We start from the raw sequence: 15,978 nt of genomic DNA on the forward strand, positions 1-15,978 counted from the left end.
TTTCTGCAGTTCTAACTCACATCACCAATTCCCTGAACATGTACAAGGGCTCAAATGCACAAATGCAATGATACATACAGATGTGGAAGACACAAGCCCCAATATATAATTATTTCTCTAAAATCTACACCTGTATAGAATAATACATTCCTGTGAGACCAGGAACACGACCTGTGTGGGTGAGAACTTTTTCATAAAATTGCGTCATGTGTTCGACTGTATGAAAAGGTGAATGTTAGTAAAAAAGCCAGGTCATGGTCCCCTGAAAATATTCCTGCAGCCAATCTTAAGTTACAGAGACACACTAAAAACAAAATGAAAACTGAAGAGAGTAATGGCAAAACACAGACTTTTATTAAACATGTTTCCGTCTGGATAAGATAGCAAGGTAAAATCAGAGCTGTTTACAAGGTCATCCAATGGAAATGGAAATGGTCGTACAGTACTCTGCAAATTTGCCATGAGACTTTCTACATTGTCATTTGTGGAACTAAATCCTTCACTGTGCTTATTTGTGATGCATAATGACCTACCATAAATCTTTCTTTCTTTGGATTTCATGCCACAACCTACAATAATACAGCAAAGACAGGTAGCTGTGTGAGTAATGACGTATTATGAATATGACTCATCATGACAGCATTTTGCGAAATTTATGAAGGCAAAGCTGCTGCTGCACAACTGAAATTGTAAACCATTGCTGTTGCTTTACTTAGCCCAGCTGAGCAATGTCAGGGTTAAGGCTTTTATCTTCCTCTGTAATATAAGGTAGACACACACGTGGGCGTCTGCACACTCAAATACACACATACATAAAGCCAGATCCCTCAAGCACAGCAAGACATGCTATCTAGATTCTACATACTTTTCTAAGATCAAACTCCTCCTGTCTCAAAGATGAGACAGTTCTTCTACCCTGCCCTCCACTCAGTGAAAAGGAAAAGGAAGAAGGTGGGAGTGAGGGATGAGAGCTGGGGCAGAGGCAGGGAAAAACTGAAGGATGGGGAAGATATTCAGTAAAAATACAAGGTAATATATCCATTCAAGGCCACAAACAATTCAAGTAACCCTAAACATCAAGCCTGTAACTACATTGGTAGCTATTCAATAATATGTGAATGTTTGTGTGCACTGTCTATGGACTTTTCTGAAGAAAAAAAAAGAAAAATATAACGACTTTTAATTTTGGTAATGACATTTCTGAACTTGTAAAAGGCACATGGCTGCACCCGTTACAGTATCCTGGTGGAGGTAGCTTGGGGTACCATGCCCACAGTTATGGCAGTTTTGTTTTACCTTACCCAACCTTTTGCATTGCACAGTGGGTGTTGAACTGCTGATGCACCTCGACTTGTTGTCATGCCATGCTATTAGTGTTATCAGTGCTCACCATTCCCCTATATAAGCACCAGTAGGTACCTGCTCTGCCTACTAGCAGGTTTTTGTTACCCATTCATATTGATAGAGCTTTTTCCCAAGATGCTGAGGACATGAGGTAATACAGCAGATGCCCTTGGGTCATCGCAGTTCTTAACATCAGTTTGGTGTCGAAGGGGCTTTGGAGGGGAAATGGTGGGTTGCCCACCCACGGCAGTGAATAAGTTCTAGCCTCAAGTGGAAGACTTTATTCCCCTTGGAATTTTGCTCTAGAGTGGAAGAATAAGACAGAAGTATCAGTCCACCATCTGGAGTGATATTGCAGATGGAAGGTAGCTGGAATACTTTACTGACCTTTTTGTTGTAAATATAGTTGAACCAAAATACAATGGTTTGACTTTTTATTCAATAGTTTATCAGTGTACACAATGAAATGTATAACCATGCCCTATAAATTGTGAATCAGACAAAGTCATTATCAAGTCATAGTAACAGCATTCTTCCGAAATATTTGTTTGGACAAACCCTTTGAGATATGAATAGGAGCTCTGTAAGGAGCTCAGAGTGGAGATGCTCTCTCCTCCACATAGAAAGGAGGTACTCAATATAGTGTAATTTTTTCAGGAACCCCTCCAGGTGACACCAAACTAATGTGGTTTAGGTATTTCAGCAGAATCCACAGCAGACCTTGTACGAGCAGGAGAAAATATGTCTCTCAGCTGTCTTGTCCTGTGTCCTTTTAGAGATGAAAGAAGTTGCAGGTAAATGGGATATATCTATGCTAAGTCTGCTGCCCCTGTGTAACCAGACCTGGATTGATTAAAAAAAAAAGAATGGGTGGATAGATGACCAGGGGTTCACACTTCACATGCAGAATCTTCTTATCTGCACTGGAAAATATTGATATTTATGTGTGTTTTGTTTAGCACTGCTGGTTTCCCTGAAGCTCTAAAGAAGCACATGTTCAAAAATACTTGCACAGACAGATACCCCCCACATGCGGGGTGAGCTAATATAACATTGAGAAACTCTGTGGGCCAATGTAAGACCATGGTGGTCATTGTTTTCCTGAGGGTTTTACTATTTCATGTTACAAAAACAAATATCAAATACCTACCTAACTTATGAAAAAGCAGTATACCACATAAAGCCCCACAAACACACATAAGCAATGCCAGTGTTAATGTGAGGCAGCACTTAGGTGCAGTGATACTTCAAGCAACATGTTAATATGAAAGCCCCTTTCAAACATGTGCTGCTTTCCATTAATCCAGTGTCAGCTGAACGTGTCAGTGTCATGCGTTAGTCACTGGTGCTTTTCCCTGGCTGGCCTCAAGGTAAACAAAAGTAGTCTCAAAAGAGAAAAGTTTGTATTCATGCTAAGAAAACCAATTATGTTGTTTTCAGCATAAATGTATCAAATCGTCTTCATCACATTTTCATCAAGTGATGTATTTCAAAAGGATGTCTTGTTTGTGTAACTAGTGCATTTATTGTGTTTAGCGACAGGCAAGGAACTCAGCAGTAATCTGCTCAAAGGAGATTCTGATACAGTAGTGTTTTTAGCCATTATGTTTTCCTAACCTTAACCATCTTGTTTTTACTACCTAACCTTAACAAAGAAGTTTTTATTGCATAAAATAGACTCATGTATGTGGACATGAATCAGTAGATCAAGTTAAGGTAATTGTTTCACATATCAGTAGCAGCACTGTACAAACTTTCCTCCTCCCTTTTACTCATAATAATGAGCTACATCACCAAGTTGTTTTTTTTCTTTCTTCTCAGCATCTGAGGTAAAATTACCAGAAAAAACAATCTCATTTTCAGTTGTAGCTTCTGTGTTCTTTCATTGCAAAATAGAGGTTATGCTGCACTGCACACCAACAAATGCCATCCTCTTTGTATTTCTCATTATGCATCCAGCTAGGAATCCTGGATCCCATACAATTACTACACCCTTACTGAAAGACAGTCATCTCCACATCATGTCGCTAGTATGGCTTAAAAGCTGCTTTTAAAAGTCAGAGAGAGAGAAAGAGATGTTTTAATACAAAATAAGTGTTGTTGCCCAGGCCAGGATACACAGGATACACACAGATAACAGAGAATGGGAAAAAATACATTGATCCACAAATATACAGATCAAAGGGAAAGTTACTTCTTACTGAAACAGACTCTCTCTCTCAGCTAAGAAGATTCCCTGTTGCATGCTTCCTTTCTGTAAGAAGATTAGGTGTAAGAGGCGACAGTACCCTCAGATTATGGTGCATTTAATTGTTGTGATGCTGTATTCATCAAATTCCTAACAGCCCTATTAGATTGGCACTCACCATTCAGTCATATCCTAGTACCACATTATTCACCGATCAGCTCTTTTCCTTTGAATATAGCTGTGCTACATCCAGAAATGGAAAGGACCTCGAATTTATTTTCTCTGTTTTTTTTTTTTTTAATTCCAAACATTGAATGAGACACATCCTCAGACACATGCAATTTGAGTTGTCAGATTGACCCAGAGGAGACGAGAAGTTTGCTGGGTTCTATTATGTGGCTTATCCATGCAGTCCCTGCTTCTTCAGTTGCCTGTCACCACCATTTTTGCTCTCCAGCATTTGTGGAAAATTCTTGTTTGACATCATCTATACTTTATGGTACATCATTTGGATTCCTACCCTGTTCCACTTGTTTATGTAAATGCTGATATGAGTATCTGTCACTCCACTCAATATCTTTATGATTAATGTATGCCGTTCCACATTCCGCTAACACATCTCTAAGTCGTCATGGCAGATGCTGCCAGAGGTTTGACAAAATTGGAAGAACAAGCATAATTTTTTTTTCTTTGTACACAAGGATTTAAGGTGTTTTGCAAAGAGAGATTTTGTATTCAGATGAGTCATGAGATGATTGCTGCTGCATTCATACACATACGAAAGCACGCACTCAGACACACACACACACACACACAGAATCAGAAAGATGTTCCACTTAAAAATCTGCGCATCTCCTTTGGAGACATTTTGTTTGTTTGTTTGTTTTTCTTAATGCATTGCAGTCAATGTTTGTTGTGTGTGTGTACCACAGATGTCTTTAAAATTACATACAGTATACGAACAGTGTGACACACACTCAACACCAGATTCTGTGCTCCATAAAAGGTTGTCATCTGCTAAGATTTCTATAAAGTATGATACATGTAATTGTCATTGCCAACACTTACAATGTAAGAAAAATAACTTTTTTGTCTTTGCTTCATGTTAGATTTACTAAATCTTTATCTTCTTGTGCACTCAGCAAGCAGTCTCCAATACAATGACTGACGCACAAATATATACACAGTATATGCCTAGAGCATGCAATTACCTGCATGTGTGTGAATGACTGGTGGCAGTGTCATCATGATGGTTAGAGGATATTAGCCCCAGCAGGAGTGGCTGACATCTCAGTGCTGCCATAGGGCTGTCTAATAGTGCAGAAAATAAAGGCTGGGAAACTCATTAAGAGTCATTTACAATGTGTTGCTACTAAGTGCTCTAATTTAGGCTTGAAGCTGACTTCAGATCTGCTCCTTCAGATTGTATGCTGGCTACATGCTACAGCCTAGATTCCAATGCCACTCATCCAGCAGCTTCTTTAACTGCAGAAGTTAGTGGAAGAAAAATTAATTAAAGGTCTGTTTTGAGAGGCACTGCTGGGGAAAAAAAGAACATTATAGGTAATTTTGCATATTTTTCAAAATCGCACAGTGTAGCTAACAAATTGAACTACTCTTTTTATTGATATAGAGGTGCACATACTTTATGTATACATCAACATGTTGATATCGAGTCCCACAGCAAAATATGAAATACAAAACATAATCATCATATTATTATTATAATTTTTCAACTGGTGGGTAGTTTTTTTCCAAGACCAGACCATGTGTGTATTTTGGACCACGTAGGGCTTTATTGCAAAACCCAAACAGGTGGTTTAGGTGCCGAACCCAGTCAAACTAAACTAAACTAAAAACTAAAGTACAAACACACTTGAAATTTCAAACTAAATAAAGCTCAAAGAATATTTAATCAAATGGGATATTTACTGACTAGCTGGCAGTCATGTAAAACTTTGAGACTGCCTCCCACCCCAAACAACATTTTCTTTTGGTAAAAATTCATAGATTTCCTGTAGAATGAGCTGGAGTTTTGAACTTTCAAAATCAATAATGCAAAACCAGTCCATGAAAGTTGTATTTTAGAATTACTGCTGGCATCAAGTTCTTATTTGTTTATATATATTTATATATATTTATATATATATATATATGTGTTTACCCCCCCCCCCCCTATTTATATCTATTTATATATATATATATATGTTTACCCCCCCATGTTTCTCTGTACGAATATTCAATCTGTTTAACATTTAGGCCCAATGTCAATGCCTTGCAGCTAACAAATCCTCACACCACCCATTTACATCGGCTCACCTGGTGCACCGCAGTAACTGGCTTGTTTAATTGGATAAGTGAGGAGGCCACCTTGAGGCTGTGATTTAAAATTGTGTCCCGGAGGCTTAATGCCACAGTTTACACAGGTTTTAGTTCACCTGCAGATACACACACAAACAGACACACCGGAAATGAAAAAAAAACTACCCAAGCACACACATACTTTCATGAACAGATACATTCTGAGCTATATGCAGTTTGTCATCTGTGAGATTATGTGAGCAGGAAATGATTTATTACCCACACTGGTCCACTTTTGGAAGCAATCTGCATCTTTGTGTTCATGCAACAAGCAAATGCCTGCCTGTGTGTGTTTAAATGTGTGTCTTTTGAAAGATTTTGTTTGGATTTGTCTGTGTTCGTGTTTTTTGTCAGAAATTTGCTGTGTATGTGAATGTTTTTGTGCTTATTTGTGCGTAATACTGCATCTGTGCTGGTTATTGTAGTCTATCGATGATTGTGTGAGGCTGTTTTTTAGGATACACTTGGATAGGCATGCAAATCGTGGACAAAGCGGTTCTTGTTTTGTTACTGAGGATGTCAGAGTGATAGAAAATAGCTTTTCTGGCAACACCAGAGAGAGTTCATGAACATCCATAACTGAGGTAAGAAAAAAGGGGAGCCTTCTTAGTGGCAATGCTCCTCTCATCTCACAGGTAGAGAGCCACCAGAATCAAAGAAAAACACAATTTTGCCTTGAGGTAGCATCAGTCCACACAAGGTCAGTCATTTGAGGTATTCAGAAAGAGAAATCATTGAACAGCTCCTCTTGGTATAAACACGTACTGCATTCTGGGTGAACATGTGAGTATCTGTCAAGAGATCAGTTCACTTTTCATTACACCACCATTATCTCTCCAGAGCATCCTGGAAGAGAGCAGTACTTGTAATTGGATACATATCCTCATAGCCACATATGATCATGTGTTTTGTCGTCTGATTTTGTATTCTGCTGATTAGAAAAAAGGATCTGAAATTAAATAAGGGTAAGAGGAAATAAAAAGGCTGACTTAGAGAAGAACTGAAGTCGAGAGAGAGAAATAAATAGTTAGAGCAGTTATGTTTTCAAGGAATTTAAAATGACCCAATGGGAAAATTACTCACCAGAGTAATTTCTTCCTCTTTTCTGTGTAGTCCAACCCCCTTTTTTATTATCAGTACATTTGGGTCCCATTAGGAGTATGCACATGCTTTGTGGGTATGCAAAGAAAACTCTGGATGGAGTTCTTGTGTATGTGTCTGCATGTGTATTTTGTGGGATTTCGGTGTGCATTTGAGTATTATCCATAACACTGCAGGGCAGTTTGAGTCCCTGAAGGGCACTTTGTGTTGTGAAAGAGCAGAAATACTCTGCCTGTGCCAAGCTCGCACCTGGACAGCTCTTCAAAGCACTCCTCTCAGAGCAGCCATCCTGGAGCGACTGGCATGGACAGAAATAGCAGCTTGATGGCCAGAGATGTGTAGCCAGCCCCAACCAAGGCATACACTTAAAAAGTGGGGGCGGTATTCTAATAGCAGAGCAAGAAATCCATCCTGCTTCGGCGTGAAGATTGCATGAGTTGAGAGTATGTTCCCAGACAGTTTTAATCATTTTGTTATAGCTATAGTTACAGCTCATTAAAAGTTTTCTCATTGTGGCCACAATGTGAAAAGCAACATAGAGAAGAAGGTAAGCGATTGGAGTGGAAGAATAAAGAAATACACAGGCAGAAGAAGCACTTCAGTTGCGAGATTTGTAATGAGAGACAGCAATAATTAACCAAATGGGAGATTAATGGACAGGGATTAAATAATTTCTGTGCTATTTAAAGCAAACATGCAAAAACATGTAACAAAAATGGGGGGGGGGGGGGGGGGGGGGGACGACAACATGCTGCGCTCCGAGTAGACCAAAGAGAAGAGGAAGTTTCAATGGTTTGGATGACTCTTGACATTCAGGGATGGATCACCTCATTAAAGATTAAACATCTTTTTTTCATCAAATCTTAAAATTAAATATTAAAACGTGATAATGAAGTACTCTGTCTGCCTAACTGCTGACAAGACATATAGGATATGCTTGCATGAGTAGAGGCACACAAATAGACACAAATACTCACAATGTAAGATTATTGACAGGAGTGAGCCTGCCTCTATTCATCACCAAGCACCTACATGAGAGGCACCCTGCTGATTCTTGGTGAATTTCATCAGCACTCACAGTGGACATAACTCACTCTATTCTCGCTCTGATGAGGGTGCACACTCTCAGCTTGACATTAGCAAAGAGTCATTTAGTTCTTATTTTCCATTCACTGCCATATCCCTAATTTCCGCTCTATAATTGGCGATATAAGCACTGTGTGTGTATTCACTCATACAGTGGGAACCGATATTTCTGTACAAAATTACATTAAGGGGGGTTTGTGTCTCTTTTGGTTAAAGAAAGGTGAGTCCCTATACAAATCATTACATAGAGTTTGGGTAATAAGGTTTGGTAAGACATGGTAATAGTTGATGTAAGGATGAATCTGTAATTAATGTTATGTCCTCTAAAGGGATGGAACTCTGGGTGTGTGCGTGTGTGTGTGTGTGTGCCATTTCCTGCATCACATTAAGCATTACCATTTTGTTCAAAGTCAGTTTTCACCAGCTGGCATGAATGTTGCAGCATCAGCAATATATAACAGAATACTTGTAAAGCTGCTGGGCCTGATAACATCCTTACTTGTGTGCTAAAAACATGTGCACGTCAGCCAGCAGATGTTTCACCCACAGTTTTAAAATACCACTGGCACAGAAAGTTGTTCCCACCTGCTCCAAGACACCCACCACATTCCCATCATACCCCAAAAAAGTCTGCAGTGTCTCGTCTAAATGTGTACCAGCCTTAGGCTCTCATCCTCAACTCTGATTAGGTCCTTTGAGAAGTTGTTTCTGTATCAAAGACAACATCCCAGCCAGCATGGCCCCTTACCAACTTGCATTCAGGGCTAACAGACTCTTATAATCTGTCTTTACACACTCTGACAAATATAGCAACAGAAATTTATTTTCAGCTCAACAATCAATAAAATCTCTTCCATGAAACTGAATTGTAAACTTATCTATTCGGACTTGAGTGTTGTTAAACTTCTTAACAAACAGACCTCAGACAGTTTGGATTGGCACACTTTCTCCACTGTTTTGCTCGTTCAGTCCTGGAGCCCCTCAGGGTTGTGTGCTAAGTTCTTCTCTTTTCAGACTGCACACCGCTGACTGCATGCACTAACATGCAGAGAACTCTCCTGTGAAATTTGCCAATGAAAACACCAGTATCTATTGGCTTATGAACAATGATAAGACCTCATATCAGGGGGAAATCAACACTCTTGCTGTGTGGTTGTCAGAGTATAACCTGCTGCTCACCGTGACAAAAACCAGAGCTAGGGGCTGGAAAAAAGGAGTCAATGATCCACACCCCTGTCTACATCAGTGAGCTGAGAAGGACCAAGGGACAGTTTAAGTTCCTTAGGAAATAATATCAGAGAAACTGTCATGATCATCAACATTTCCATTGTGGTTGAGAAAGTTGACAAATTACTGGACTTCTTAAAAGAAGAAAAGGCGAAATTCCTTTTTGAGTATTTGCGCCCTTATAAAGAGGAGCAATGGAAAGCATCCCAACTGGAAAAATCCCTGACTGGAATGGCATGTGCACTGCTTATTGTGAGACAGGAAGGCACTGAAGTGAGGGATTAAAACTGCCCGGAGCATCCCTGTCTATCTACATGGAATCAGTGATATTATCAGAGAGGGGTCTTCAGTGAGCCCAAAGGTTACTAATAGACCAAACCCACCCCAGCCGCATGTGCTTCAGTCATCTGGAGTAAGAAAAAGAAGCAGAAACATCCATCTGGAACTGCTGAATGAATGCAGTGAAAATGGTTGTATTTTACATGTTAGAACTTGGTTATTCATTCACCGATGCATATATACACATGAATAACCCTATATATATATATATATATATATATATATATATATATATATATATATATATATATATATTAGGGGTGTGACGATACACTCAGCTGACAAGATCAAAACGAGACGAGATTTTAATATGTATGACTGGACTTTTATTTAACCGAGTTGCACATGCATTTGAAATGTTTTATTATAACTCTTTACATTCATGATGTAAGCATGAGCTTTTAATAAACTTCTTCTTCCACAAATTGAAACTAAAAGCTAAATTTATAAAAGTTATAATAAAATATTTCTTTATATTAGCCACGGTGTACAGCATTACTTTCATACAATGCTTGCATATTGTCCGTGTCTTATCAATCACTCTACTGCCATTTATCACTTCCAAAACTACCCAAAATGATATCTCGTCACACCCTTAATATATATATATACAATAATATTCAAACTTGAAAATCATATTACCTCGGGAGTCATAGCAACAGTAATAGTTAAAAGTAATTTTCTCACTTTAAACTAGCCCTGAGTCTTTTGAGCAGCCAGCTTTATTTTCAGATTCTCTAGGCAACGAGTTCACGAGAAACTTCACATGTACTCATTCAGAGAACCACTGGAAATCACTTCCTATAAACAACAATTGATCAGGGAGTGTACAAAGACTATTGACAATAGCTGTGAAATCAACATGTAAATAAGCACATCAAATGTACTGTACATACTGGATTTAATTGATCAACTAAATATTTTACTTCCACATATAAGGGCATTATCTATTTCCTGTTTTCTACGAAAGAAAAAAACATTAATCAACAATGACCCTAACCAAGGTATTTGTGCAGTAGTAAAACTGACCACACAATCAGAGATATATATATATATTTGCTTATTAAACGAGTATATGTATATGATGATGATGACACATATACAGCTGCAATGTGTGACGAGGCTTCACTGTGGATCTGTAGCAGCTCTCAGGCAACAGACCACCAACCAATAAGAAAGGAAATAGGCTGGGGATAGGCAGGAGAACAAATACTGAAGTTGAGGCACTGAGCATCAGAGCAAACGGGCATTTAGGGCAAATAGAGACATACTGTATGGCAGGGAAGGCAACGTTTGAACAATGGTTCTGTTCCTGAAAGTCAGCTAAAAACAGTTTATCTCCACCCTTTTCCCAATCAAAACAATAAATGCTGCTTGATCCTCACCTTAAAAAAGTAATCTGTGTGTCTTAAATGTTATTAAACCTCAACCATAGAAGTATTAGGACAGAGAACGGCTTTATTTTTCAACAGCAATTCTTTACAGTTTTGAAGACAATGACGAATGGCATTGTCCTGACATCAGGGACTAACAATCAGCTACTCAGAACTGACTGTTTTTCTTAGTTTGCTATTAAATTTAGAGGGCTTGTTCTGTGTCTTGCATCGATCCACCACCACCTTTTTTGGAGGCTGCAGCCTTGCAGTTTTAAATAGAAAATATCTACAGTTTCTCAGGAAGATATCTGAAAGCTACAGCAACTGCGATATTCTGGCCACAGTAATTAGAAAACAACGCATGCATACTTGTTGGGAGTGACACGTTGCAGAGTCTTGGCTGAAAAATTACACTGGTTTTAAATTAAGATTGAGTGCAAGCTTTAAGAGCACAAGTGTGGAAGTCACTGCTTCCCTGACTGGTTCAGGAGTTGAAATGGCATCAAAAATAGCATGTGTTGCATACACACAGAATAAATCTTTTAACTCATGGACACTGAGTCAGTTGAGCAGCAAGCGAGTAAGTGAGTGAGTGTCTGCTTCATGTGTTGAGGCCTCTTCTTCAGCTCATCTATGCCCTCTTATTGTCAGAATGCTGCTGCAGATCGCCTCATATCATTAATCAATTATTCACCAGTAGCTTGTTAATGTTTAATGAGTGAGGCTGCTGCGGTCAATTACTAATGAATTGTGGTCGTGGTGAGAAAGCTCAGAGGAGAGGCCAAATCATATACTATATGCAGAATGCATGTGTGTGTGCATGTACGGACATGTATAATATGTCTTTAAACGGGCATAGTGAATGCCTACATTTGCACGTGTTACGTATGCAGTTAATTAACATGTCATTCAGTGATTCTCTCTAACATTTTTTTACAGATTTATATACCTTTTTTTTTTAATTTGTCATCCTGTAATACATTATATTTATTATGTACTTAATGCTTCATATTAAGGTATAAAGTTCAGTCGTTCAGTGAGTGTGCAACAGTTTCCTTAAGATGAATATTTTATGTGTTTGCATTTTTCTTTGATAATGAATTCATCAGCTCTGTTTTTTGCAAATTAGAATCAGGTTTTTCAATGGAAGAAAGAAAAATGAGTAACCCTAAAGAATAGAATAAGAACAGAAAAATGGCAAACAGAAACTTCTGAAATGATCTGAAAATCAAATTCTGGAGTAAAGCACGCTGGACAGAAGGTGAGTCCCTGTTCAGTTATAAAGTATTCCGTTTGTGTGTGTGTCTGTGTGTGTGTGTGTGTGTGTGTGTTTGGCCGTGTGTTTGTGCGGGACTTGTGAGCAGACGAATATGAGACAGGTCAGTGCATGTCCTGTGAAGTGTGTGTGGCCTGCAGTCTGTTGGCCATGCCTCTGTAACCAGGATAATTAGAGACCAGCCCCCTGTTAAGAGCTATAAACAGCAAAAAACAAAACACTAGCTCAAGCACACACATTATTGTTGCCATATAAAATATAATGAGGACAAATTGATTATGTCACACCTAATTTTCAGATGCAAAGATGATTTTAAAAGGTCAGCAGCATAGTGGAAGATGTCTGAGGATTATCAAGACATGACGATGGCTATTTTGAAATGTCTGTTGTGATATGCTTCCTGGGCACAGATAAGCATGTAAAAAGTAAAATACCTGTTTTAAAAAAGCTGGCATGCTATGTAAAATACAGAATGCAATGTTGGGCAGATCTCGTAAGTACTGAATTTGAGAATTTGATGGCAGCAACATGTCTCACAGTATGATTTCTACATGGCCAAGATGGATCATCCTTATATGTTACAGGAGAATTGTAATATAGATACTTGATATTATACATCCAATACATGTATTCATTCAATCTTTTGCAGTGTGATTCAATCTCATCTCATTGGGAACTTAAAACAACCTTCATTCTCCTGCCAGGTGAGAACTAAGGTAGAGCGATGCATTATCAGCTTATCAGAATATCTGTCTGTCAACAAGATTTCCTGAAAACTACCATGCCAAATATTGTGACACCTGATGGAGGTGTGGGACAGGCAAAGGAAGAATCCATTGAATACTTTTGTGGATCATATACCTTTCTTTAAAACTGTGAAATATGTTTTAGCCTCAGTGGAGGATGTGGTGTCCAAATGAACTTAGAATTATGTCTCTAAAGCATGTTAAATTACCTTTAAAAAAAAAAACAATCCTAAACAAACAAACAATCCAATCATTATGAAACTGTGTAAAGCAGAAAATGGTCCACATTTACTTAGTTGAGGTTCATCACTGCATAACTCTGTGAAATAAAGTCTGTAAAATAAACAGTGGTGTATCAAGCATTATTCTTATGCACATTTTGAAGTTTTGCACTGGAAAAGTTTGAAGGACATAGCAGCATTCTAAAAATAGTTGTCTACAACTTTGCTAAACAGTTTTGCTTTAATTTGAGATAGTTTTTACCTTTCTCACTCAGCTTATACTCATTATAGAGGAAGAAAATATCTTTTGAGAATAAGTTTTGATGCAAATGGCTGATCATGTGTGCTGTTTCCATTTCCAGAACAGAAAGATGGGCAATACTAGCTAACATGACAGACTAATTACAACCTGTCCATTTGAAAAAAAAAGTATTTTCGTAGATGGTCAGGGTGACTGACTTTATTTGTTTAATCTTTCTCAAGGTTTTGTCTCTGGTCAGCAAGTAGTACACATTTTACTCCCTATTAAAAATTGTGTTAATCAGTATCACCACTCTGATGACTATCAAGCCAAGTTTATTTACTCCAAAACAGTTAAAGAAACATGTATGATACAAATTTTCTTTTTAGGAGACCTTTCAAAAGTTGGTTTCAAATTTACTTGTAATTAAATGGAAACATGACAATATAACATGATGTGTGTCCTGCTACTTTGTTCTGGGAGCTTGAAATGGATCTGATTCATCACACTGAGAATGAGCAAGACTCAAACATAAATATTTCCACAGCAGCCTTTACCCACTGTAGCAGTAAAGTTCAGAGCTTGGTTAAGCTGTTCCCCTGAGACATCAGCTTTCCAATCTGGAGTGAGCCTATAAAAATATCAGAAAACCCTTCCATCTTAAAGTCCAGCCTCATTTTGGGAGAAAACACTTATAGTTTTTGTTTAATGCACATTTGGGTCCTTGGAGATTTGTTCTTATTTCATCAAACCGTGTCACAAATTTTGGTTTGAGACTTAAACACAGACGCTGATTTCCTCATCATACTGTATGTCAAGTAGAGAATTCCCACAACAGTAATATTGTCAAAATGTGTCAAACCTCATTATCAGTTTATTTACTTTTTGTTCAAACCACAAGTGATCACACTGACCAAGGCAAATGAGAGGTTGTGTTTTTTTACCAGACCCGTTGTCTGACCAGTTCTCGGCACACTTCTAAGCGCACTCACTCCTCTGTGTGAAGCTCCATCCATCACGAGGCCAAGACAGGACAGAAGACCATGGGAAATGAAGCATGGCTAATTCTATTAACGCGAGGACACAAACAATCTGTTGGGAATCAAAGAAGGAGGAAGCATAATCCCAGCGGACCCTCTTCGTACAGCATGAGCTGTGACAGTTCACCATGACAAAGGCAAAATGTTAAATTCCTCCACACACATTAAGAAACACACAAGGCCTCATGAGTGTAGGTGGTTTCATATCGTCAGGATTTGCCATCTATCATATTGATGTTGTATCTCTTTCCCTCTCAAATTGTTCTTTCTTTCTTTCTCTCTTTCTTTCCTTCTTTCTATCTCTTTCTCTCTCTGTTGTGAGAGAGGGCTGTGCTGTCTGTGGAGAAAGGCACAAAGCTCACTCGCTGAGCGACCCTTATGGGACAAAGCTGGCTTTCTAGGCTTTTTGCATATATGCATGCCATGTAGACAATGAGGCCTTTATAAGAGTAGCCAGCATCTCTGAGCTGGAACGGCAGGGATAAGGGATGAAGTCCGAGAAAGCTGTGATTGACACTGAGCTCTAGTGTATGTGTTTGTGAGTTTTCCTCCTCGTTCCCATGCATGTGGGTGTGTGTCAGAGAGGTGTGAAGTGGATGCTCTTTCCCTTAATTCTTCAGTAAAGTTATCCATCTCTTTACTTCAGTTTCTTTATGCTACATGGCATTATGCACCTCTTACATGGAAAGCATCCCAGCCAGTAAGGGACTCCTTGTCATAATACATCTGCATATGAAACAGACAAAACAACATGCCGTGGCCTTTAGCTGCAATCAAAAAACTGCTCAAAGCAAGCCCTCAGACGATGTGTCTCTATACACTTGACTAACTTTACAATACAGAAATCAGGCTTCAAGTCTGAGAGCCTCTGTGTGTGAGTGTATGTACGTGCAGTGTCGTGTGTATTTGTGTTGAGTAGAGAGCGAGGACGCTCTGTGACTCAATCATGCGTGAAGAGGATTTTCTGTTCAATAGGAGCTGCACACTTGCATACTTGCATTCTAATGAATCCATGTGCATAATCATACAAACAAGTACAGATGCACAGATGTGTGTGTACATGCACACACAATTACACTTACCTTTACCTACAGTCACACACAAGTCCCATTTTTCTGCTATCATGTTGGAAAAATGGGAACACATCTAACTTGTAAATAAACACACACACACAAACACAATGCAGTGTTTGCGTGCTGCACAACAAAGGCTTTGGATGTGAACTTCTAGATGTATCACCTCATTGTTCACGTGTCTGAACAAGATGAAGTGGGCAAAGTGTTTAGTGCGGTTTTCCCAGTTTTTCTTTGCCGCTGACCTCAAAGGGTGTAATATTGTGCTAAAACATTAATGGAGCTTGGACGAAGAAAAAACAGGATGTGACTTTCTCCACTCGATATGATTTGATTTTTGTTGGAAGGACGCAGGGATT

Source organism: Leuresthes tenuis, unplaced genomic scaffold, assembly GCF_036924035.1.
Source record: "Leuresthes tenuis unplaced genomic scaffold, fLeuTen1.0.hap1 SCAF_5, whole genome shotgun sequence".
Taxonomy (NCBI): domain Eukaryota; kingdom Metazoa; phylum Chordata; class Actinopteri; order Atheriniformes; family Atherinopsidae; genus Leuresthes; species Leuresthes tenuis.